Source organism: Balaenoptera borealis (genome assembly GCF_965194805.1).
Source record: "Balaenoptera borealis genome assembly, chromosome: 1".
Classification (NCBI taxonomy): domain Eukaryota; kingdom Metazoa; phylum Chordata; class Mammalia; order Artiodactyla; family Balaenopteridae; genus Balaenoptera; species Balaenoptera borealis.
The window spans coordinates 156,781,676-156,808,640 of record NC_138860.1 but is presented as its reverse complement, the minus strand read 5'-3'; the positions used below and the strand labels follow the sequence as shown (position 1 = coordinate 156,808,640).

The following is a 26,965-nucleotide window of genomic DNA, read 5'->3' as shown; positions in this document are numbered from 1 at the left end:
TAACACACATATGTGAAACCTAGAAAATGGTACAGATGAACCGGTTTGCAAGGCAGAAATAGCGACACAGATGTAGAGAACAAAGTATGGACACCAAGGGGGGAAAGTGGCAGAAGGTGGGGGTGGTGGTGTGATGAATTGGGAGATTGGGATTGGCATGTATACACCGATGTGTATAAAATGGATGACTAATAAGAAAATAAATAAATAAATAAATAAACATTAAAAAACAAAAGGAAAAAAAGAATCCACCTGCCAATGCAGGGGACACAGGTTCGATCCCTGGCCCAGGAAGATCCCACATGCTGCAGAGCAACTAAGCTCATGCACAATAACTACTGAGCCTGCACTGTAGAGCCCACGAGCCACAACTACTGAAACCTGTGAGCCACAACTACTGAAGCCCATGCACCACAACAAAGAGTAGCCCCTGATCGCCACAACTAGAGAAAGCCCATGCGCAGCAATGAAGACCCAAGGCAGCCAAAAATAAATAAATAAATAAATAAATACTCCATGTCCGCCAGAACCTAAGAATGTGACCTTATTTGGAGGTAGGGTCTTTGCTGACGCAATCAAGTTAAGATGGGGTCATACTAGATCAGGGTGGGCCCAAATATAATGATTAGTGTCCTAAGAAGCCCGTGTTAAGACACAGACAGTGACACAAGGAAGAACATGTAAAAACAAAGGCAGAGATTAGAGTGATGCAGCTATAAGCCAAGAAATGCCAAGGATTGCTGGCAACCACCAGAAGCTGGGAAAGAGGCATGGAACAATTCTCTCTTAGAGCCTCCAGAAGGAACCAGAGCTGCTGACACCTTGATTTTGGACTTCTAGCCTCCAGAACTATGGAGGTATATTTCTGTTGTTTTAAGCCACTCAGTTTGTGGTAATTTGTTACAGCATGCCTAAGAAACTAATACAGCAGCCTTTAGGTATTGAATGGTATTTTATCATTATATTCTAAATACATATCTTTTGTTGGATATCAGGTCACAAATAATTTCGTCCAATTTGCCACTTAGATTTTCACTTTGTCTATGATGCCATTGACCTACATAATTTTTGACATAAAAGGTATAAACATTTTCCTTCATGTTTTGTGCTCTTTGTGTCCTGTTTAAGAAATCCTTCTTACCCTGAAACAATGAAGATATTCTCCCCTATTTTCTTCTATAAGTTTTTATGAATGATATGAGATAGAATTGTAAATTTTTTCAGTCAATTGCTCCAGCATCATTTACTAAACAGTCTGTCTCTTCTCCACTGATATGTAATTCCATCTCTATCATATATCACATTCCATATATGCAGGAGTCTATTTTTGATCTCTCTCTTCTGTTCCATGGATCTATTTGTCTATCCTTGTACCAATAACACAGCAATTACTGTAACTTTATAGCAGTGGTTCTCAACTAAGGGTGATTTTACCTCCCAGGGGACATTTGGCAAATCAGGAGACATTTTTGGCTGTCATAACGGAGGTTGGGAGTGCTACTGGCATCTAAGGTAGAAGCTAGAAATGCTGCTAAACACCCTACAATGCACAGACCAGTCCCCACAACAAGGAATTATCCCACCCCACGTGTCAGTGGCACCGAGGTAGAGAGACCCTGTTTTATAGAAGACTTGGTATCTGATAGGACAGTGCATTATCTCACTGAAACCTCAAAATAACTCTATGTGATAGGTACTACCACTATCCTTACTTTACAGATGAGAAATCTGAGGCTCTGAGGTTGAGTCAAGGTCCTAGATCACACATTTGTCAGTAATTTGTGGAACCTGGATATAAACTTTAGTAAAACTCCCTAAAATAAGATAGTTCTCATCCTGTCCTAAGACAGGACTTCCAAATCCCAGCAGGTTTTCCACTGATTGACTGATTTTATCAGAAAACTCACTGTACACCCTTTATGTGTGCCAACCTGGGTTGAATGGTGGGAACACCCAGCAAATAAGCCAGAGCCCCTGCCCTTGTAGAGTTCGGAGTCTAGTGGGGAGATAAACATGGGAGCAGACAATCTCTCCTAAAATGCTGCTGCAGAGGATAACCATCACCTCAGTTTCCTATCACGAAATAGTGCTTTCAAAGTGTTCAAGGATACTTGTCACCCTATGTACTCCCAAATTTTGTTTAAATCTGAATTTTAATCCATGATGGAAAGGGTTTGCTAAGCAAAGTTCAACTTTAACCCAGCCCCTGTTCAAGTTACTGCAAATTCCAAATATACTTATCAAGTGGAATTTTACTGTTATGGGTATGTAAATGTAGGGCAAAGACTGTATATAAAAATTGGACAGCAATAAAGACCAACAATTAAATCTTTTATTTTGGTGGGAATGTAAATTGGTACAGCCACTATAGGGAACAGTATGGAGGCTCCTTAAAAAAACTAAAAATAGAGCTACCATATGATCCAGCAATCCCACTCCTGGGCATATATCCAGAGAAAACCATAATTCAAAAAGATACATGCAAATTGATAGAGCCACTGTGGAGAACAGTATGGAGGTTCCTTAAAAAACTAAAAATAGAACTACCATATGACCCAGCAATCCCACTACTGGGCGTATACCCTGAGAAAACCGTAATTCAAAAAGAGTCATATACCACAATGTTCATTGCAGCACTATTTACCATAGCCAAGACATGGAAGCAACCTAAGCGTCCATCGACAGATGAATGGATAAAGAAGATGTGGCACATATATACAATGGAATATTACTCAGCCATAAAACGAAACAAAATTGAGTTATTTGTAGTGATGGACCTAGAGTCTGTCATACAGAGTGAAGTAAGTCAGAAAGAGAAAAACAAATACCGAATGCTAACAAGTATATATAGAATCTAAAAAAAAAAAAAAATGGTTCTGAAGAACCTAGGGGCGGGACAGGAATAAAGATGCAGACGTAGAGAATGGACTTGAGGACACAGGGAGGGCGAAGGGTAAGCTGGGATGAAGTGAGAGAGTAGCATTGACATATACACATACCAAATGTAAAATAGATAGCTAGTGGGAAGAAGCTTCATCGCACAGGGAGATCAGCTGGGTGCTTTGTGACCACCTAAAGGGGTAGGATAAGGAGGGTGGGAGGGAGACGCAAGAGGGAGGGGATATGGGGATATATGTATGCATATAGCTGATTCACTTTGTTATACAGCAGAAACTAACACACCATTGTAAAGCAATTATACTCCAATAAAGATGTTAAAAAAAAATGATACATGCGCCCCAATGTTCAAAGCAGCACTATTTACAATAGCCAAGATATGGAAGCAACCTAAATACCACCAACAGAGGAATGGATAAAGAAGATGTGGTACATATATACAATGGAATATTACTCAGCCATAAAAAAAGAACGAAATAATGCCATTTGCAGCAACATGGATGGACCTAGAGATTATCATACTAAGTGAAGTCAGACAGAGAAAGACGAATATCATATGATATCACTTATATGTGGAATCCAAAAAATGATACAAATGATCTTATTTATAAAACAGAAACAGACTCACAGACTTCAAAAAGAAACTTATGGTTACCAAAGGGGAAAGGTCAGGGGGAGGGATAAATTAAGAGTTTGGGGTTAACATATACACACTACTATATATAAAATAGATAATCAACAAGGATCTACTGTATATCACAGGGAACTCTACTCAATGTTCTGTAATTACCCATGTAGGAAAAGAATCTGAAAAAGAATAGATATATGTATATGTATAACTGAATCTCTGTGTTGTACACCTGAAACTAACACAACATCATAAATCAACTCTACTCCAATATAAAATAAAAACTAAAAATAAATAAATAAAAATAAAATTGGAAAGGATTCGTCAAAAAAAAATCTCTTCTTTTGCTTAGAGAGAAAATGCTTGTCAGTTGTACCTGAATTAATACAATAATCATAGCAGGGAATCCGTGATAAAACAACAGAATGAAAGTTAGCACCATTTAACCTTCCTCTCTGCCCACCCCAGCCTTTCAGAAGTTTGAAAAGAAGGCCTGCAGGGTCATTAAATTCTCTCTGTGGTAGCAGGATGGATGTGTTGGTCTCAAACCATCCATAATAGATGGGTTCTAGTCTAGCCTTAGAAATCTACTCATATGATGATTGTTCCACAGCCTCCCTTGGCAGTTCTTAAGTGTTCTTAGAATTTTAATATTTATTAAATCCAAACCTCATCAACTTATTTCCGAAGCCCAGACAATGGCAGGCAAGATCTGTTGTAATTGATTTGTCACCTGTCCTTCCCTTGCCAGGTTCTCATTTTACTTGCCAAGCACTTTCCACCGTCAAACTATTTTCTTCCTGTCCTGATTGCCAAACTTTTTTCTGCTTAGTCTTACATCACCCCTACCCTCATCTCCTCCCATTCATGCCCAGCCTCTCCTTTTCTGAGTGCTGGATTCTCAGTCTCCTTTAGACCTAATTCTTGGAGCACTCCTGATTCCAGTTGCTGAATTTTGCAACTTTTCAATTACCTTTTTACTTTTTCTGAACAGTAATGCTTTAGGCATAGATTAATTCTATCTTATTGTGGATTACTGCAGCTGGCTAAAGGAAATTGATGCCTATTTTGTAATGTTACTTTTATGAGAAATAATTTAGCTTTAAATTTTTTTACCCAGTGATGCTCACATTACCTATTTAGCCATTTTCACACCATGTTTAGCCATGTATTTCTTATGTACTTAAGTGGATTGGGTAATGCTTTCCTGACAAAGAAAAATTCCCTTAGTATGGTGTGGCTGAAGTTTTGTTGAAGAGTCATAGCAATTCAATTTTTAATGTTCCTACTCCAAGCATTCATCCAACAGATACTTATTAAGCATTCCAAGCACTGGGCCTTTAGGATGAATCAGACTCAGCCTGTCTTCCTGGAGCTCCCCTCCAGTGGCACGCCAGGCATTTTGACTAATAATTACCGTAGGAGGTAATGACTGTTCTAAGTGTCCTGGGAGCAAAATGGAAGACCGGCTTGGTCACAAACATTTTCTGAGTGACTTCAGTCTGACTGGCAGGCACTATGCTGAGCTGAAAGGGAAGCGGGTACAAAGATGAATCACATATGGTCCCTACCCTCAGGAGTCACAGTCTAGTGGGAGAGACTGAATGGGGTAAGATGCCTGAGGCTTACAAAGCGGAAATGGCTAGGCTGAGTCTTGAAGGATAAGAAGACTGAGGGCAGAGGTGGAGGAGGGAACTCCTCCAGGCAGGGTAACAGCCTGAATAAAAACACAGAGGCATAAAACCTCAGGACCTGTGCAAAGAACCACATGCCTTTTGTTATTCGTGGAGGGTAAAGGACAGACCGGGAGTGCTAAGAAATGAGACCAAAGAGGGAAACAGAAGCCTAGAATGGGATTAAATATTATAACCAAGGAAGTGGTGCTGTAGACAGGTTTGTGTTTTAGAAAAGTCACTCAGCCTATGAGGTGGAGGGTGGATTTATGGCTCGGGCAAATGATTAGACTTGATGCCATTTACTGAGCAAGAGAACATTGAAGGAGAAGATGGGAGAGTAATGGAGGGGATATGAAAATTTCAGTTTGAGGTATACTGAATTTGAAGTGTCTCTGAGACATCAGAGGGGAAATATTTAGCAGGAGCTTGAATACATGAAGTGGCAGATCTGAGGAGAGGTCAGGACTGGGAAAGATTTGTGAGTCATCAGCATATAGGTACAGTTAAAAGCAGGATAAGTGATAAATCAAATATGCCCAGACATTAAAATATTAATGGATAAAAAGGAATGTCAATTTCTTTGTGACAATCTTCTGGTCAATAAAGTGAGTAACCTAAATTACAATAATTTTTTTCTCCATGGTATTGAATGAAGATTTATTTCATTTTTCATTCCATTTGAGTTTTTAAAATGCACTTAGAAAGGGGTGGTGGAGGTAGAGGCTGGGGCACAATTATATAGTGAAGAAACCTGTCAAACACTGACGCAGCTAGGCGATCAAGGTTAACATCATCATTGATAAGTCATGTTAAAAACATGTACCCTTGATATGATGTGATGAGAATGGCACTTCACCTCATTGGTCTTTCTCCCCAAAACCTATGACTTCACTCTAACCATGAGAAAACATCAGGCAAACCCAAACTGAGGGACATTCTGCAAGAAAACCTGGCCAGTGCTTCTCAAAACTGTCAAAGCCATCAAGGACGGGAAAGTATGAGAAACTGCCACAGGCCAGAATAGGCTAGGGGGATATGATGACTAAATGTAACGTAATATCCGGGATCATGGAACATAAAAAGGGCTTTGGGGGAAAATAGGTGAAAGCCAAATAAAGTGTTTTAGTTAATAGTAATGTACCAATGTTGGTTACTTCGTTGTAAAAAATGCACCATGGTGGCATAGGATGTTAACAGTAGGAGAAACTGGGTGAAGGTCTACAAAAAGTCTCTGTACTATCCTTGCAAATTTTCTGCAAATCTAAAACTATTGCAAAACAAAAGTGTATTTTTTAAATGCAGTCAGTAAACATGTTTTCCTTGAATTAGCTTTTAGGCAAAAAAGATTTTTCTCCATGGGTGTAGAGTGAGAAAAGCCATGAACAGAGAATTGCCCCTGGGGAAAACCAACATGTACATGGCAATCAGAGAAAGGAGAAAAGACAAGAACCATTACTGAGGTCAGGAGAGTAATGTTTAGGAGAGTGTCAGTAGGATCCAATGCCAAGAAGTCTAGTAAGGTAAGGACTTAAATGTCCACAAGGAAATAGAATAAAACGCCCAGAAAGAGACCAACACCTAAATGGAAACTTAATATATAGCAAGGTGGCCTTACAAATCAGTGGGGAAAATGATGGATTATTCAACAAATATTTTGGGAGCAATTAGTTACCCATATGGGGGGGAAAGTAGATCCCTATCAATGTTAGGTAGATCGGACTTGATACGAAAAAAAAGTATATAAACCTTTTAGAAGAAACTATGGGAGAATATTTTTGGGGACTTCCCTGGTGGCACAGTGGTTAAGAATCTGACCACCAATGCAGGGGACACGGGTTAGATCCCTGGGCCAGGAAGATCCCACATGCTGTGGGGCAACTAAGCCCGTGTGCCACAGCTACTAAGCCCATGCACTGCAACTACTGAAGCCCCCGCGCCTAGAGCCCGTGCTCCACAACAAGAGAAGCCACTGCAATGAGAAGCCCGTGCACCTCAATGAAGAGTAGCCCCTGCTCACCGCAACTAGAGAAAGCCCGCGCAGCAACGAAAACCCAATGCAACCGAAAAAACAAAGGGGGTCAATCTAGAATATTTTTGACCTCAGGGTACAGTAAGAGTTCTTAAATAAGACTCCAAAAGTTCTAACCACAAAATAAAAGATGAATAAATCTGAAAATTAAAATGTAAATTAAAACAAGAGTGAAATATGTTAACATACCATTGTCAGGGAGGGGAAAATTTCCCCCTACTCCTCTTGGTTTTTTTGACTGGTCTAATAATTAAATTGACACAAGACAAATTAACCAGAGAAAAAAATTAACTTTTTATATACAGAGGTCTTATAAGTATAGGACCCAAAGACATGACCAAAGAAGGCAACTTTTATACCTTTTAGACAAAAAACAAAAACAAACAAACAGAAAAAATAAATAAATTTGTGAAGAATTGACAAGACAAAGAAGTTTGGCCTTGGGGTAGTAATTTAGTAAAGAAGTAACAAACTTTGTTTATACAGCCTTCTTGGCTCTAAATTCTCTATCGCTGATGATAAGGATTTCTCTCTACCTCCTGGTACAGGGTGGGTACCTTTCACGTGGGAGATTTACTTCCTGTTTGCAGGGGTACAAAGGAGGGTCAGAGTGTCCTTCTTCTTTTTTTTAAAATTAATTAATTAATTAATTTATATATTTATTTATTTATTTTGGCTGCACTGGGTCTTCATTGCGGTGCGTGGGCTTCTCTAGCTGCAGCATGTGGGATCCTAGTTCCCTGACCAGGGACTGAACCTGGGCCCCCTGCATTGGGAGCGTGGAGTCTTAACAACTGAATCACCAGAGTGTCCTTTTTGCATCAGCTGTTTCTTAAGTAATTCAGTTTAATTCAAAATAATCATTATGCCAAAGTGGCTTATTTGGGGGTGGCCTGCCCTGAACCCCATCATCATCAAATTGACTAAAATCTAAAAGTCTAGCAAGAGCAAGTTTTGGAGAAGATGTGGAGAAATTGGAACTCTCATACATTGCTCTAGAGAGTAAAAACTCATAAAACCATCTAGAAGAACAATCTGACAATATCTAGTAAAAGTTAAGATATACATACCCTCTGGTCAAGCAACTATACTCTTAGATATATATGCAAAATAAAATTGCATATATATGTCCATGTGAGATATGAATAAAAAAAGTCAAGACGATTCCTTGATGCATTATTCATGACAGTAGAACATTGCAAATGATTTAAATGATAATCAGGAGACTGGATAAATATAGTATCTTTATCAAATATGTGACAGATGTTAAAATTGAACTGTTTTAGTCTCATTCCAAAGTGAAATGCAGAATCACCATGCAGGACTTGCAAAAAAGATTTTTGAAAACCAGTCTGCAATTCTTTACTTTGTACCACATTGAGGGTAACAAAAGGCTTGGGAATTGGAGATGGAAAGAGGAGAGGTACAGAAATCATGTTAGAATGGACCTGTGCTCTAGGAGTTGGTCTGGGCAAAGAATGCATGTGTGAGCCATACTTTTTCATATTCTTTTCCATTATGGTTTATTACAGAATATTGACTATAGTTCCCTGTGCTATACAGTAGGACCTTGTTGTTCATCTGTTTTATATATAGTACTTTGTATCTGCTAATCCCAAACTCCTAATTTATCACCCTCCAACCCCCTTTCCCCTTTGGTAACCATAAGTTTGTTTTCTATGTCTGTGAGTCTGTTTCTATTTTGTAAATAAGTTCATTTGTATCATATTTTAGATTCCACATGTGATATCAGATGGCATTTGTCTTTCTCTGTCTGACTTACTCCACTTAGTATGATAATCTCTAGGACCATCCATGTTGCTGCAGATGGCATTATTTCATTCTTATTTATGGCTGAGTAATATTCCATTGTATATATACCACATCTTCTTTATCCATTCATCTGTCAATGGACATTTAGGTTGCTTCCATGTCTTGGCTGTTGTAAATAGTGCTGCTATGAACATTGGGGTGCACATATCTTTTTGAATTATAGTTTTCTCCAGATATATATTTTCTCCAGGAGTGGGATTGCTGGATCATATGGCAACTCTATTTTTAGTTTTTTAAGGAATCTTCATATTGTTTTTCATAGTGACTGCACCAACTTACATTCCCACCAACAGTGTAGGAGGGTTCCCTTTTCTCCACACCCTCTCCAACATTTATTATTTGTAGACTTTTTAAATTATGACCATCCTGACTGGTGTGAAGTGGTACCTCACTGTAGTTTTGACTTGCATTTCTCTAATAATTAGCAATGTTGAACATCTTTTCGTGTGCCCATGGGCCATCTGTATGTCTTTGGAGAAATGTCTGTTTAGGTCTTCTGCCCATTTTTTGATTGGGTTGTTTGTTTTTCTGTTATTGAGTTGTATGAGCTGTTTATATATTTTGGAAATTAAGCCCTTGTTGGTTGCATCATTTGCAAACATTTTCTCCCATTCTGTAAGTTGTCTTTTCGTTTTGTTTATGGTTTCCTTTGCTGTGCAAAAGCTTATAAGTTTGATTAGGTCCCATTTGTTTATTTTTGCTTTTATTTCTATTGCCTTGGGAGACCGACCTAAGAAAACATTTCTGTGATTTATGTCAGAGAATGTATTACTTATGTTCTCTTCTAGGAGTTTTACGGTGTCATGTCTTATATTTAAGTCTTTCAGCCATTTTGAGTTTATTTTTGGTGTGAGGGAGTGTTCTAACTTCATTGATTTACATGCGGCTGTCCAGATTTGGGAAAGATGTTTTTGCCCACATCAGAGAAATGCCAGTGACAGATCTCCATTATGGGCAGGTGAGTCTCCAAAGAACTCACCAAAGCACCCCATGACACAGATTCAAATGCCTTCCGAGACTGTGTTTTGTAACTAAAGGGACCAGAACACTTTTCACTACCGAAGAGTGATCAGAAAAGTTAGGAGGCCCACCCTAAATTTTATCTAGGAGCAAGGGAAGAAGTAACTCTGTAGAATAAATTTAAGGGGTCAGTGGAAAACAAAAATAAAGCTGCTTTCACATGACCTCCCAAATGTTGTGCTTGTTCAAAGTATTAGTTACATTTGTATATTTTTTATCTTTTTTATTTATTTTTGGCTGTGTCGGGTCTTAGTTGCAGCACACGGGATCTTCGTTGCGGTAGGAACTTTCGTTGCCACGCGCAGGCTACCCTCTAGTTGTGGCGTGTGGGTTTTCTCTCCCTAGTTGTGGTGCGTGGGCTCTGAAGTTTACAGCATGCGGGCTCTTGAGGCTCGTGGGCTCAGTAGTTGTGGCATGTGGGCTTAGTTGCCCCATGGCATGTGGGATCTTAGTTCCCCAACCAGGGATCAAACCCACGTCCCCTGCATTGGAAGGTGGATTCTTGACCACTGGACCACCGGGGAGGTCCTTAGTTACATTTGGAATGATGCTACACAGCAGTAAAATGGCTAAAGCAGAGGATGTACACCAATGTAGATAAATCTCAAACCTAGAATGTTGAATGAAAAAAGTCACATAAGGATAAGTATAGTATGATACCACTTACATAAAGTTTGAATATATGTAAAATAATACCATACATTACTTTGGTATACTTATGTAGTAAGATTATAAAAATATACACGTGAATATTAAATACTAAATCCACTCAGGAATTTGGTTACCTCCAGAAAAGAGCAGGATGATTGGAGGAAGAAAGGGATACAAGAAGGCTTCACGTATTGTAATAATTCACTTCTTTAACTGGATAGGACCACATGGGGGATCATTATTTTATTTTCTATTGTCTTTTGCATGCAGCGATATTTCATAATTTGTTAAAGTTGGGAAGAAAGGACCTTTTGAAATAGACTGTTAAATTGGGGTAGCTGGCCTTAGGAAGAGCAGTGTCAATAGGAGGTGGGAGCAAAGGCTGAATGCAGTGGTGAGAAGTGAAGGGGAGGTACCATTTGAGCTAAGTCTTAAAGACATGCAAGGCCTCAACCTGTATTTACAGCCTCTAGCCAAGCTAAACAGGTCACTATGCCCGAGACATAGCTCACTTGCTCCCTGAACTAAATATTTGCTTACATCAGTCCTGCTCCCAGGGATTAACAATTGTAGCTGCCATTTTGTGACAGCCTATTGCAATCCTGGCCACTATGTATAGAACACCTACTATGTGCCAGTAACTTTACAGATACTATTCTATTTAATCCTGACAACAGACTTATGAAGTAGATATTGTTATTCTCATTTTACAAGTGAGAAAATTGAGCTTAAATGTAATATTCCAGGTCACTCAGGAAACGGTAAAGCTGAGATTTAAATCCATGTTCATCTGAATTTAAAACATGTCTTTCCATTATAGCAGTCTGCCCTACCTTCCCACTCTGGCCCCACTGCACTCAGCTTCCATTCCTTGACCCAGCTCAAATGTCAACTCCATTTTCTGATTCAGTTATTCATTCATTCAAACGTTAATTGATTAGAGGAAAACATAGGCAGAACACTCTATGACATAAATCACAGCAAGATCCTTTTTGACCCACCTCCTAGAGAAATGGAAATAAAACCAAAAATAAACAAATGGGACCTAATGAAACTTAAAAGCTTTTGCACAGCAAAGGAAACCATAAACAAGACGAAAAGACAACCCTCAGAATGGGAGAAAATATTTGCAAATGAAGCAACTGACAAAGGATTAACCTCCAAAATTTACAAGCAGCTCATGCAGCTCAATAGCAAAAAAAACAAAAACCCAATCCAAAAATGGGCAGAAGACCTAAATAGACATTTCTCCAAAGAAGATATACAGATTGCCAACAAACACATGAAAGGATGCTCAACATCACTAATCATTACAGAAATGCAAATCAAAACTACAAAGAGGTATCACCTCACACGGGTCAGAATGGCCATCATCAAAAAATCTACAAACAATACATGCTGGAGAGGATGTGGAGAAAAGGGAACCCTCTTGCACTGTTAGTGGGAATGTAAATTGATACAGCCACTATGGAGAACATTATGGAGGTTCCTTAAAAAACTAAAAATAGAAATACCATACGACCCAGCAATCCCACAACTGAGCATATACCCTGAGAAAACCATAATCCAAAAAGAGTCGTGTACCACAGTGTTCATTGCAGCTCTATTTACAATAGCCAGGACATGGAAGCAACCTAAGTGTCCATCAACAGATGAATGGATAAAGAAGGTGTGGCACATATATGCAATGGAATATTACTCAGCCATAAAAAGAAACAAAATTGAGTTACTTGTAGCGAGGTGGATGGACCTAGAGCCTGTCATATAGAGTGAAGTAAGTCAGAAAGAGAAAAACAAGTACTGTATGCTAACTCATATATATGGAATCTAAAAAAAAAAAGGGTCTGATGAACCTAGGGGCAGGACAGGAATAAAGATGCAGACGTAGAGAATGGACTTGAGGACACGGGGAGGGGGAAGGGGAAGCTGGGACAAAGTGAGAGAGTGGCATGGGCATATATACACTCCCAAATGTAAAATATATAGGTAGTGGGAAGCAGCTGCATAGCACAGGGAGATCAGCTCGGTGCTTTGTGACTACCTAGAGGGGTGGGATAGGGAGGATGGGAGGGAGACGCAAGAAGGAGGAGATATGGGGATATATGTATATGTATAGCTGATTCACTTTGTTATAAAGCAGAAACTAACACACCACTGTAAAGCAATTATACTCCAATAAAGATGTTAAAAACAAACAAACATTAATTGAGAGTGTAACCGAAGGTATTGGTGCTCCATCCATATGCCCTTGGCTCAGCCCAGAGGCACCTGTAGCTTCTGAAGACTATGGACGCCTTATGCTACACACACCAACATCTCTTGGCCTGAAGGCTTTATCTTGTTGCAGGAGGACTCGGCCCATGTGGGAAGCAGGCTGAGGTGACAGGGAATTAGCACCCTCAGGAGCAATCCTCAACCAGTGCGGGGTGGCAGTTGGTGGAAAATACCCCAGCTTCCTCATCCTTTGATGGGACAATTCGGAGGTACATTCTACACATTCCCTCAGAGGGCACCCAGCAGGATGGAGCCCTAGTTGCCCATAGCTGTAACCATCTTGTGAATGAACCTTTTATTGGCTTTCTTACCTTTTCTGTCTCACTTTCCTACCCCTTCACCATACTTCTTGGGATTACCCTCAAATAAGCTCCTTGTGCTTTCTCAGGGGCTACTTAGGGGAACACAGACTAAGACAGAGGGTCTTCCTTGTGCAGCATCAGCAAAGCCTTCCCTCAAGCCCAGGCACAGTTTGTGCTCCCTCCTTCCACCCGCTTTGCTCCAACTCCTGGAGGGTTCGTCATACTATCCTGAAGCCTTTCTAATTGCAGGTCTGCCTGGCCCACTTTGAACAGCTCAGAGCTGATGCCCTGTTCTTCCTTGTCTTCCTTGCTCACAGCACACCAGAACTGCTCATTGCATGTCTGCTGAACGGGCTGAATGGTTGGAAGTCCTTCTTACATTTGATCTGATTAATTCTCATCACCTCCCAGGAAACCTTGTATTACCCATTAGCTGAGAACTATATACAGGTCAAATCAAGATACATAAAGTTGTAACAGTGTCAGAATAAATTCTTCTTCAGTGTGAACCAGAAATCAGCTAGAAAAACATATCCAATAATTTATTACATTTAGATATTTAAATTTTGACAGTTTTCCTTTAAAAATACCCACTGCTTATGCTGGGTGTTTGATTTAGGTTGTGAAGATAAACTGAGGTAATTTTTTAAAATTTCTGCTTATTAATAAAATGCAAATGCACTGCTTGAAATGAAGGCAAGCAGGCTAGTCTGGGACCAGAGATATCTGAAGAGAAACACGTCTTTCTGCTTTCAGTGAGGTGCCCTTATGAAACGATATAAAATGGTAGATAAGAGCGCAGATTTTGAAGCCAGCCTGCCTCTGTTTCAATCTGTTTCCACCACTTACAGCCATGTGATCTGGAACCATTTACCCAATCCATCTATTTATTAGTTGCCTCAATTACAAATCAGAGACGATAATAGTACCTATCTCACAAGGTTGCTGTTATTGAGATGGGGATGGGATGATAATCTTGCTGTTGTTTTCGGCTCATCCCTGCAGGCTTCTCACTGCCTTCTTCCTCCTGCTCCAGCAGACAGCACTCTACTCCATGCCTGTCATTCCTGCACTTCCCTCCCCCTTCCCCTATCCAGCCACTTCCTCAACCTCATCTCCCTTCCCTCACTACGTGGGCCTAGCCCAAGATCTCTCTCCATTGTGGTCCCTCCCACCTCTCTCACCTCCTTCTCCCTACCTCACCTCTCTCCTCTAGTTGAGGATATAGGGATATAGGAGAGGTATATTTGTAGGTCTCAGAATGGAAGTTCAAGAGGTTACAATGGAATGATGGAGAAGCAAGGCAAGGAAGAAGGGCTGGGTCAGCGGAGGCGATGTATAGAACAGGTGAGAGGAGGGTCAGAAAGGCAGGGGGACACCAGTGAATGGGATTCATCCTGAGAGTCTCTTGGAGGAGGAAGCATTAAACCTGACCCTTTTCTACCCAGGGCAGTGCTATTCTCGTCCTACCCTAGGACCTTAGGTGAATCCCTCATTCTAAGTGTCTGGAAGAAGTAATTGAACCAAAGTCATCTGTCTTTCTCACAGATAAAGGTGCCAAGTCTGCCACTTTGAAGAGAAGGTCCTCTAGTTTCCAGCCTTCCCCAATCTTACAGCATCACCTTGGCTGTATCTGGGAAGTGGGCGATAAGAGTACTCTGCTTCTTATCTATAAAACACTGGCTCTCTGGCTGTAGACCTAATTTAGATTATAATCTCCTAGAAACATGTCTAGCAGTGCCACATAGGAAAAAGCATAAACTGTGGTGTCAGATAGACATAGGTTCTATTTTCAGCTCTGCCACTCACCAGTCACATGAGTTTGAGCAAGTCATTAACCTCTCTGAGCCTCAGTGTCCTCATGGGGATTGAAGTCCCCACCTCACAGGTTATAGGAAGAATTAAGTGAGGTGATGTGTGAAAGCCTCACAACTGTGAGGGCTGAGACTGGGCCAATTTGTTCACCATTTGTAGTTCAATGCCTGGCACAGACTGTGCCCTCAATAAATATTTGTTATAATTGAATGAATGAGTAGGTACCTAACAAACCGTAGCCAGGTATCCCTTTGTCTGGACTGATTCTGGCTGATTGCAATGATACTCTGCCCTGACACAGTCCAAAAAAACCTCACTGCATCGAATCCTGAGATAGTGGCACACTAGTCTAATGTGCCTGGGAGATTGCATCATGTCCCACAGGTTAAAGGGGGCTTGTGTGAAACGAAAGTTTCAATAATATTGATTGTGCCACTGAGGAGTTTAATATAGTGCTTCTCAAACCTTAACGTGCCTCCAAGTCACCTAGGGCTCTTGTTAAAATGCAGGTTCTGCCTGCCATCTTTCTGTGCCGTCATAATGGTGCACATGAATGTCCTGGCTGATATTCTCAAGAGCATCAACAATGCCAAAAAGAGAGGCAAATGCTAGGTTCTTATTAGGCTGTGCTCCAAAGCCATCGTCCAGTTTCTAGCTGTGATGATGAAACGTGGTTATACTGGCCAATTTGAAATCACTGATGATCACAGGGCTGGGAAAATTGTCGTGAACCTCACAGGCAGGTTACACAAGTGTGGAGATCAGCCCCATATTTGATATACAACTCAAAGATCTAGAAAAATGGCAGAATAACCTGCTCCCATCCAGTCAGTTTGGTTTCATTATACTGATAACCTTAGCCGGCAGCATGAACCACGAAGAAGCGAGACAAAAACACACAGAGGGAAAATCTTGGGATTCTCTTTCTAGGGATGCAATACATACAATGCAAATAAAATGCCTCAGTGGGGAAAAAAAAAGCAGGTTCTGAGTCAGTAGCTCCAAGTGAAGGTCTGACAAGCTCCCAGGTGATGCTGAGACTGCTGGCTTGGGGAACCTCATTTTGAGTAGCAGGGGTCTAATACAGGGGTGAACGAACTTTTTCTGTAGGGGGCCAGACAATAAATATTGTAGCTTTGTGAACTGTATGATTCCTGCTGCAACTGCTTAACTCTGCCAGTACAGAAAAAGAGCAGCCATAGACAACATGCAAATAAATAAGCATGATAGCGTTCCGATAAAACTGTATTTACAAAAACCTGGGGCAGACCGGTTTTGGCCTGTGGGCTGTAGTTTACCTACCCTTTATCTAATGTAGTTAAAATCAGCATATCATTCTTGTAATGGACATCAGTGAGCTTGTCACCTGAGAGCCCAATAATTCCCTCTTATGTGGTAACTTCCCCTTCCTCCAGATCTACCTCCCCCTCCCCACAATCTATATGATGCCAGGAGCAGAGCACCCACTACCAGGCTCTCATAAAGGGACTCTGACTCCAGACTCCAGCAGATTGGTTCAAGGTGGTGGCACAACTCCAAGGGGCATCATTCACATTCTATTCCACAGAATGTTGTGCTCCAGGGCTGCCCTTTACATAGAAAACAAGGTGAAGGCCTCCTTAAGCTGTGAACTTGGCTGAACTGGGTACCTGACTAAAGTGGACTACTCATAGCCTTTCCTTAAGATTCTAGAATTAGGTCTAGGAGATTCCTGTTTTAGTCTGCCCGTCTGTTCTCTTAAATGGAGGATACATACGTGGAGATGGAGCCTTTTTTTTTTTTTTTAACTCTGTTTATTGGAATACAGAGAAAGTAGAGAGAAAGAATGAAGCATATATTCAGAGAGAAACAATGGTGAGAGCTGGTGAGAGGGGCTTCCTGGGTTTTCAATAGCACTGCAATCACTGGCTCCAGGTCATGCCTGAGGTCCAGCTGCATCCTTGCCCTTGGGTTCTAGGAGAGGACATTATATAAATTCATTTTTCTTTTGCTTAAATCCAGTAGAACTCTGTTGCATGCAAACTACAGTCCTAATAGCATTAGCAAGTAACAAAAAAGTTCTTCAGTAGAATTCAAATTTTGTAGGATTTTTTTTTTAAATCAATGTATAGATTGTTGCAAGAGCACATATTTTTGTTTGAAACTGGATCTTCCTCACAATAGAGTATGTGGTATTTCATAAACTAAAGTACATCCATATTCTAATTATCCACATAGTAATACGTCATTTTGTCACTTGTATAATAATTCTTGGCCCCTTGCTTTGGTTAGGGTTCAGCGGCAGAGAAAACTATTCACTTGGGCAGAAAGGGATTTAGTGCAAGGTATTAAATGGCTTACAATGTTGCTAGATGGGCTAAGGAAACAGACTCCAGGCTGATCATCATGGGTGAGTTCTCCAATGCACCTGGCAGAACTGGGCTGTGAAGGAGACTGCTGCTCCTACCAAAACAGGAGACCCACCTGCTGAATCAGGGAGTAACCGCCCATAGGCACTAGCTCTGGAATCCTGCCACGTCTTCCATACCAGGAAGTTACCTGCCAAATTAGGGAGCCATCACCTCTGTTTCCAGGTCCAGATCAAGCTGCTTCCCTCTAAACCATCAGAACCAGCAAGACAGATGCCTCAGACTCTCCGTCTTAACTGTTCATTTTCAGGTTCCCGGTGAATGCATTTGAATGAAGGAACCTTTGTCTCATTCAGAACCCTAGCAGCAAAGGAGTCTGGGAAATGTAGTTTTAAACTTTTCAGTCTCTTCATTCCAGGAAGACACACTGTAATGAGACTGGAACAGATGGTGAATGAGCCAGTCCACAGAATTAGCCACACCCCTAATTGACCACACCGTTGTAAAACAAAAATTATATTTTTGTGAAGAAAATGTAAATATGAGCAAACAATAACACAGTAGTTCACTGCACTTGTCAGACTGATGCTACATAATTCAGACCTCCTCTCTTTTTGCCAGATAGCATTATTAGTTGTGTATTCTTGCCTACTTAGGCAACTGGAACAGCTTGTAACATCTCAATCATTATGATGAGTGAAGAGATTTATTCACTCATTCACTTATTCAACAGAAATGTTTTGAATGCCTGCTGTGTGCCAGCCATTGTTTTTGTGCTGCGGCTATAACAGGGAACAATGAATGTTACATCCTACTAGGTCAAGATTCCCTTTGATAATTCCCTCTGTCTCTGTGAGACTGAAAGGATCCTGGGGGTTCTGCTGACATAGGCAAAAACAAAGCAGTTGCAATGGTTAATGAACCTTAAGTACTTGGCTTTTTAAACCCAAAAGGTGCAAACATTTGATCAAAGCAGGCAGTAACATGTAAATCAACTTTATTGACATAAAAACTGTGTAAACAGAACTAGAACACAAAATTTCACAATTTGTATGGAGACACAAAAGACCCCGAATAGCCAAAGCAATCTTGAGAACGAAAAATGGAGCTGGAGGAATCAGGCTCCCTGACTTCAGACTATATTACAAAGCTACAGTAATCAAGACAGTTTGGTACTGGCACAAAAACAGAAATATAGATCAATGGAACAGGATAGAAAGCCCAGAGATAAACCCACGCACATATGGTCACCTTATCTTCGATAAAGGAGGCAAGCATATACAGTGGAGAAAAGACAGCCTCTTCAATAAGTGGTGCTGGGAAAATTGGACAGGTACATGTAAAAGTATGAAATTAGAACACTCCCTGACACCATACACAAAAATAAACTCAAAATGGATTAAAGACCTAAGTGTAAAGCCAGACACTATCAAACTCTTAGAGGAAAACATAGGCAGAACACTCTGTGACATACATCACAGCAAGATCCTTTTTGACCCACCTCCTAGAGAAATGGCAATAAAAACACAAATAAACAAATGGGACCTAATGAAACTTAAAAGCTTTTGCACAGCAAAGGAAACCATAAACAAGACCAAAAGACAACCCTTAGAATGGGAGAAAATATTTGCAAATGAAGCAACTGACAAAGGATTAATCTCCAAGATTTACAAGCAGCTCATGCAGCTCAATAACAAAAAAACAAACAACCCAATCCAAAAATGGGCAGAAGACCTAAATAGACATTTCTCCAAAGAAGATATACAGATGGCCAACAGACACATGAAAGAATGCTCAACATCATTAATCATTAGAGAAATGCAAATCAAAACTACAATGAGGTATCATCTCACACCGGTCAGAATGGCCATCATCAAAAATCTACAAACAATAAATGCTGGAGAGGGTGTGGAGGAAAGGGAACACTCTTGCACTGTTGGTGGGAATGTAAATTGATACAGCCACTATGGAGAACAGTATGGAGGTTCCTTAAATAACTACAAATAGAACTACCATACGACCCAGCAATCCCACTACTGGGCATATACCCTGAGAAAACCATAATTCAAAAAGAGTCATGTACCAAAATGTTCATTGCAGCTCTATTTACAATAGCCAGGACATGGAAGCAACCTAAGTGTCCATCATCGGATGAATGGATAAAGAAGATGTGGCACATATATACAATGGAATATTACTCAGCCATAAAAAGAAATGAAATGGAGGTATTTGTAATGAGGTGGATGGAGTTAGAGTCTGTCATACAGAGTGAAGTAAGTCAGAAAGAAAAACAAATACAGTATGCTAACACATATATATGGAATCTAAGGGGAAAAAAAAAGGTCATGAAGAACCTAGTGGCAAGATGGGAATAAAGACACAGACCTACTAAAGAATGGACTTGAGGATATGGGGAGGGGGAGAGTTGAGATGTGACAGGGTGAGAGAGTGTCATGGACATATATACACTACCAAATGTAAAATAGATAGCTAGTGGGAAGCAGCCGCATAACACAGGGAGATCAGCTCGGTGCTTTGTGACCGCCTGGGGGTGTGGGATGGGGAGGGTGGGAGGGAGGGAGATGCGGGAGGGAGGAGATATGGGAACGTGTGTATATGTGTAGCTGATTCACTTTGTTATAAAGCAGAAACTAACATACCATTGTGAAGCAATTATACTTCAATAAAGATGTTTTAAAAAAAAAAAACTGTGTAAAAAAATCTACAGTAGAGATTTTTTTAAATTAATTAATTAGGTTGTGCCGGGTCTTAGTTGCGGCAGGTGGGCTCCTTAGCTGTGGCTCGCTGGCTACTTAGTTGCAGCTCTCCGGCTCCTTAGTTGTAGCATGTGAACTCTTAGTTGTGGCATGCACGTGGGATCCAGTTCCCTGACCAGGGATCGAACCTGGGCTCCCTGCATTGGGAGCGCAGAGTCTTTAACCACTGTGCCACCAGGGAAGTCCCTAGAGATTTATTTTTTTAAAAAAAAACCTCTCTTGACCAAAATTTCATCAAGATTTGAAGATCCTTAAGAATTTTGCCTTGTCTGCTTTACTTTTATGCCAACTAATCTTTGGTAGTGTGTAATGGAAGAGCAAATATAATTTATCTTTCCTTATACTGAAATCACTCAGATAAATGCAGTCTTTAAGGGTCAAGTATTTTTGCTGACTTGTTTGCATTTTTTTCTCCCATTCATAAGGATGAAAAGGTATATATATAAAGTGAAATGCAGAGAAGATGTAGCAGGAAGTTTCAGGCACCAATTAGAATCATTACTGATGTCATTATTGATTGATGCCAAACCAGAAAAAAAAAGAGAACAAACAACAAAGGTGTTCATGAATTTGCTGATTCATTCATCCACTAAGTATTCATTAAAAACCTATTATATTAGTTATCTATTGTTGTGTTACAAATTTCCCCAGAACTTAGATGCTTAAACCAATAATAATCATATATTATCTCTCATAGGGAGCAACTTGTTGCAGTGGTTCCATCTTAGATTCTCTCATAAGGTTATAGTCAGATGCCAGTCAGAGCTGCAGCTATCTGAAGCCTTGACCAGGGTTGGAGGATCTACTTTCAAGGTGCCTTCCTCCCATGACTGATAACTTGGTGCTGACTATTGGTGGGAGACCTCAGTTCCTCTCCACGTGGGCCTTACCACAGTGTTTCTTGAGTGACCTCACAGCATGCCCTGGCTCCCCCTGAGCAAGTGATCCAAGAGCAAGAAAGCACCAGGATGAAGCCATATCCTTTCTATAACCTCAGAAGTCATATACTGTCACTTCTACCACATTCTATTTGTTAGAAGCAAGTCACTAAGTCTGGTCCACATTCAAGAGGAGGAAAATTAGACTTCTGCCTTGAAAGGGGAGTGTCAAAGCATTTGTGGACATATTTTAAAACCACCACACCTATTATGTGCAAATACTAGAATACCATGTGTATAAAACAGACATGACCCTTGTGGAATTTACAGACAAGAGGAGGAGAGAGGCTTTAATTTAATGAGCACACAAATAGTTGCAAAATTACAACTGTGATAAGCTCTGTGAAGGAAAAGTACACAATGTGATGAGAGAGAATAATAGGGGAGCCTGGGGTGTCCTGAAGGAGGGATGTTTTAGTCAAGATCTGAAGGATGAATAAGAGAGGGCAGAGAGGGACTTCTCTGGTGGTCCAGTGGTTAAGACTCTGTGGTTCCACTGCAGGGAGTGTGGGTTCGATCCCTGGTCGGGGAACTATGATCCTTCATGCCATGCCGCGAGGCCAAAAAAAAAAGAAAGAGAGAGAGAGCAGAGAGAAGGGCATGTTCCCCTGTGAGAAGAGAAGAACATGCGAGGATGGAGGATCTAAATGGTGGCTGCAGTGTTTGGAGCAGAGAGAGCAATGAAGTGAGAGGAGGGTGGTGAGAGAGGCAGGGACTTACTGTGAGTTGGGCTCTGGGTCTGAGTGGCTGTTCCACATGAACCTGGGGGCAGATGCCCTGAGTCGTCTAACCCCCCTCCGTGTGCTGCACCCCCATGTGAAGCTGCAGGGGCCACAGTACTGTATTATTGCCAAATCACCACAAGAAGACTCCCAACTATGCTCAGCCAGTGTGTACTTCTTTCACCAAGGAATTCTCAGGACGAATCCGATCCAAAAGGGTCACCCTACCTTTGGAACTCTCCTTCTCACCTATTCTCTATATCCCCTCAACTGATCCAGCACTCCTTCCTGGCCTTGCTCCCCAATCATTCCTTTGTATCTTCTTGAACTTCCATTCTGAAACCTATAAACTCCCTTAGATACCTACATTCCCAAGTTTTTCTTAGACTGGAACCTCTACCTTCTGCCTAACTAAAGCCTGGTAGTCCCTTGGGAATACCACATCTCTCTCTCTCTCTCTCTCTCTCTCTCTCTCTCTCTCTCTCTCTCTCTCTCTCTCTCCCCGCCCCACCCCCCCTGCAACCCTTGCCTGCTGCCAAAGCTTCCTCTCTAATTGATCATCTACTGAAAATTGGAAGGTGAAATCAGTGTCCTTCTCACCCCCATGTACAACTTCCAGACCTTTACTACTTCTCCCTCTTGTAAAAGAAAAATTATGTACCTTTGAAGTTTCACCTCATCCAGGTTTACAACCATCTTCTCCTCCCCACAAAACTATCATTTTCCATCCTCTGGAGACTTTGGCATATGATTCAAGACTTCCTCTCATTTACAACTGCTATTACCCTTCTGGGTAGTACCTGTACCCACACAGCTAAACCTTTAAATGTCCTGGGCTCTCAGTTTCCTTTACTTCCTCACTGTCAATGACTAGTTTCTCCATTCCATCTCAGCCTCCCACGTCCGTGGTTACATATGGACCTTGTCATCATCAGAATCCAATCACAGCCTAAATAACTTGTTCAAACATCTCATTCTTGAGAGGGCAAACATCACAACACCCTCTCATTCAAGCTAATTTATTTAAGAATCCCCATGGAAGCCATTCTTGGCCTTATCAGAACCTCCAACTTATTAGCTTTGCTCCATTCTGTCCGTCAGCACCCTCCTTGTTCCGTCTTTGTGATCATTCTCTTGTAAATACCCTTGACCTCCCTGCCCCTTTTTCCTGGCTGGGAAAAAAAATCTATCCTCATGGGCTCTCGAGCCTAGTTTCTACCTCTCTTGCTTTCTCAGAAAGCTCACTCTTTCTATTATCCCCTTCTCCAACTCCCACGCCATCTCCTGCATCTTTAACTTCTCCCTCTATAGCAGAGACTGGTAGCTGTTCACCAAACCCATTTCTTCCTCTTCCTGGGCACACAGCTAGACTAAATTTCCTTAACTCTCTGGCAGTTAGGTATGGAGTATGGCTCCGTGTGACTGATGTTATCTGTGCTGAAGTGATAGCTGTCACTTCCAGGCCAGACCCATAAAAATATCCCTTGAATATCATTCATGCTCTTTTCCCTTTCATGGCTCGATGCAGACAAGCTTGGAACCATAGGAGTCTTGTTGAAGGTGGGTGAGCCACAAAATGTAGGGGTTCAAGGTCCTGAATTACAGTCTGGAGTAAATCTGATGCTTTAGATTTTAAGTTATCAATACATAAACTTCTGAGATAGCCTCATCCACCAGAGGGCAGACAGCAGAAGCAAGAAGAACCACAATCCTGCAGCCTGTGGAACAAAAACCACATTCACAGAAAGATAGACAAGATGAAAAGGCAGAGGGCTATGTACCAGATGAAGGAACAAGATAAAACCCCAGAAAAACAACTAAATGAAGTGGAGATAGGCAACCTTCCAGAAAAAGAATTCAGAATAATGATAGTGAAGATGATGCAGGACCTCAGAAGACGAATGGAGGCAAAGATTGAGAAGATGCAAGAAATGTTTAACAAAGACCTAGAAGAAGTAAAGAACAAACAAACAGAGATGAACAATACAATAACTGAAATGAAAAATACACTAGAAGGAATCAATAGCAGAATAACTGAGGCAGAAGAACGGATAAGTGACCTGGAAGACAGAATGGTGGAATTCACTGCTGCGGAACAGAATAAAGAAAAAAGAATGAAAAGAAATGAAGACAGCCTAAGAGACCTCTGGGACAACATTAAACGCAACAACATTTGCATTATAGGGGTCCCAGAAGGAGAAGGGAGAGAGAGAGAGGACCCGAGAAAATATTTGAAGAGATTATAGTCGAAAACTTCCCTAACATGGGAAAGGAAATAGCCACCCAAGTCCAGGAAGTGCAGAGAGTCCCATACAGGATAAACCCAAAGTGAAACAGGCCAAGACACATAGTAATCAAATTGGCAAATATTAAAGACAAAGAAAAATTATTGAAAGCAGCAAGGGAAAAACGACAAATAACATACAAGGGAACTCCCATAAGGTTAACAGCTGACTTCTCAGCAGAAACTCTACAAGCCAGAGGGGAGTGGCATGATATACTTAAAGTGATGAAAGGGAAGAGTCTACAACCAAGATTACTCTACCCAGCAAGGATCTCATTCAGATTCGATGGAGAAATCAAAAGCCTCACAGACAAGCAAAAGCTAAGAGAATTCAGCACCACCAAACCAGCTCTACAACAAATGCTAGAGGAACTTCTCTAAGTGGGAAACACAAGAGAAGAAAAGGACCTACAAAAACAAACCCAAAACAATTAAGAAAATGGTAATAGGAACATACATATTGATAATTGCCTTAAACGTGAATGGATTAAATGCTCCAACCAAAAGACACAGGCTTGCTGGATGGATACAAAAACAAGACTCATATATATGCTGTCTACAAGAGACCCACTTCAGACCTAGGGACACATACAGACTGAAAGTGAGGGGATGGAAAAAGATATTCCATGCAAATGGAAATCAAAAGAAAGCTGGAGTAGCAATACTCACATCAGATAAAATAGACTTTAAAATAAAGACTGTTACAAGAGACAAGGAAGGACACTACACAGTCATCAAGGGATCAATCCAAGAAAAAGATATAACAATTATAAATATATATGCACCCAACATAGGAGCACCTCAATACATAAGGCAACTGCTAACAGCTATAAAAGAGGAAATCGACAGTAACACAATAATAGTGGGGGACTTTAACACCTCACTTAACACCAATGGACAGATCATCCAAAATGAAAATAAATAAGGAAACAGAAGCTTAAAATGACACAATAGACCAGATAGATTTAATTGATATTTATAGGACATTCCATCCAAAAACAGCAGATTACACTTTCTTCTCAAGTGCGCATGGAATATTCTCCAGGATAGATCACATCTTGGATCACAAATCAAGCCTCAGTAAATTTAAGAAAATTGAAATCATATCAAGCATCTTTTCTGACCACAACACTATGAGATTAGAAATGAATTACAGGGAAAAAAAGCGTAAAAAACACAAAAACATGGAGGCTAAGCAATACGTGACTAAATAACCAAGAGATCACTGAAGAAATCAAAGAGGAAATCAAAAAATACCTAAGACAAATGACAATGAAAACACGATGATCCAAAACCTATGGGATGCAGCAAAAGCAGTGCTAAGAGGGAATTTATAGCTGTACAAGCCTACATCAAGAAACAAGAAAAATCTCAAATAAACAATCTAACCTTACACCTAAAGGAACTAGAGAAAGAGGAACAAACAAAACCCAAAGTTAGAAGAAGGAAAGTAATCATAAAGATCAGAGCAGAAATAAATGAAATAGAAGCAAAGATCAATAAAACGAAAAGCTGGTTCTTTGAGAAGATAAACAAAATTGATAAACCATTAGCCAGACTCATCAAGAAAAAGAGGGAGAGGACCCAAATCAATAAAATTAGAAATGAAAAAGGAGAAGTTACAACAGACACTGCAGAAATACAAAGCATCCTAAGAGACTACTACAAGCAACTCTATGCCAAGAAAATGGACAACCTGGAAGAAATGGACCAATCCTTAGAAAGGTATAAGCTTCCAAGACTGAACCAGGAAGAAATAGAAAATATGAACAGACCAATCACAAGTAATGAAATTGAAACTTTGATTAAAAATCTTCCAACAAACAAAAGTCTAGGAGCAGATGGCTTCACAGGTGAATTCTACCAAACATTTAGAGAAGAGCTAACACCCATTCTTCTCAAACTCTTCCAAAAAATTGCAGAGGAAGGAACACTTCCAAACTCATTCTATGAGGCCACCATCACCCTGATACCAAAACCAGACAAAGATACTACAAAAAAGAAAATTACAGACCAATATCACTGATGAAAATACATGCAAAAATCCTCAAAAAAATACTAGCAAATCCAACAACACATTAAAAGGATCATACACCATCATCAAGTGGGATTTATCCCAGAGATGCAAGGATTCTTCAATATATGCAAATCAATCAGTGTGATACACCATATTGACAAATTGAAGAATAAAAACCATATGATCATCTCAATAGATGCAGAAAAAGCTTTTGACAAAATTCAACACCCATTTATGATGAAAACTCTCCAGAAAGTGGGCGTAGAGGGAACCTACCTCAACATAATAAAGGCCATATGCGACAAACCCACAGCAAACATCATTCTCAATGGTGAAAAACTGAAAGCATTTCCTCTAAGATAAGGAACAAGAGAAGGATGCCCACTCTCACCACTATTATTCAACATAGTTTTGGAAGTCCTAGCCATGACAATCAGAGAAGAAAAAGAAATAAAAGGAATACAAATTGGAAAAGAAGGAGTAAAACTGTCACTGTTTGCAGATGACATGATACTATACATAGAGAATCCTAAAGATGCCACCAGAAAACTACTAGAGCTAATCAATGCATTTGGTAAAGTTGCAGGATACAAAATTAATGCACAGACATCTCTTGCATTCCTATACACTAATGATGAAAAATCTGAAAGCGAAGTTAAGGAAACACTCCCATTTACCACTGCAACAAAAAGAATAAAATACCTAGGAATAAACCTACCTAGGGAGACAAAAGACCTGTATGCAGACAAGTAT

At 40.4% G+C, this 26,965-nt stretch overlaps 1 pseudogene across 1 annotated transcript; it reads left to right on the top strand.

The window, feature by feature from the left end:
• The first annotated feature begins 10,700 nt into the window (after positions 1-10,700).
• On the top strand, positions 10,701-17,469 carry LOC309615762 (small ribosomal subunit protein uS8 pseudogene; annotated as a pseudogene). The gene has a single exon. The product of its transcript is annotated as a small ribosomal subunit protein uS8 pseudogene (transcript).
• Positions 17,470-26,965: the final 9,496 nt, after the last annotated feature.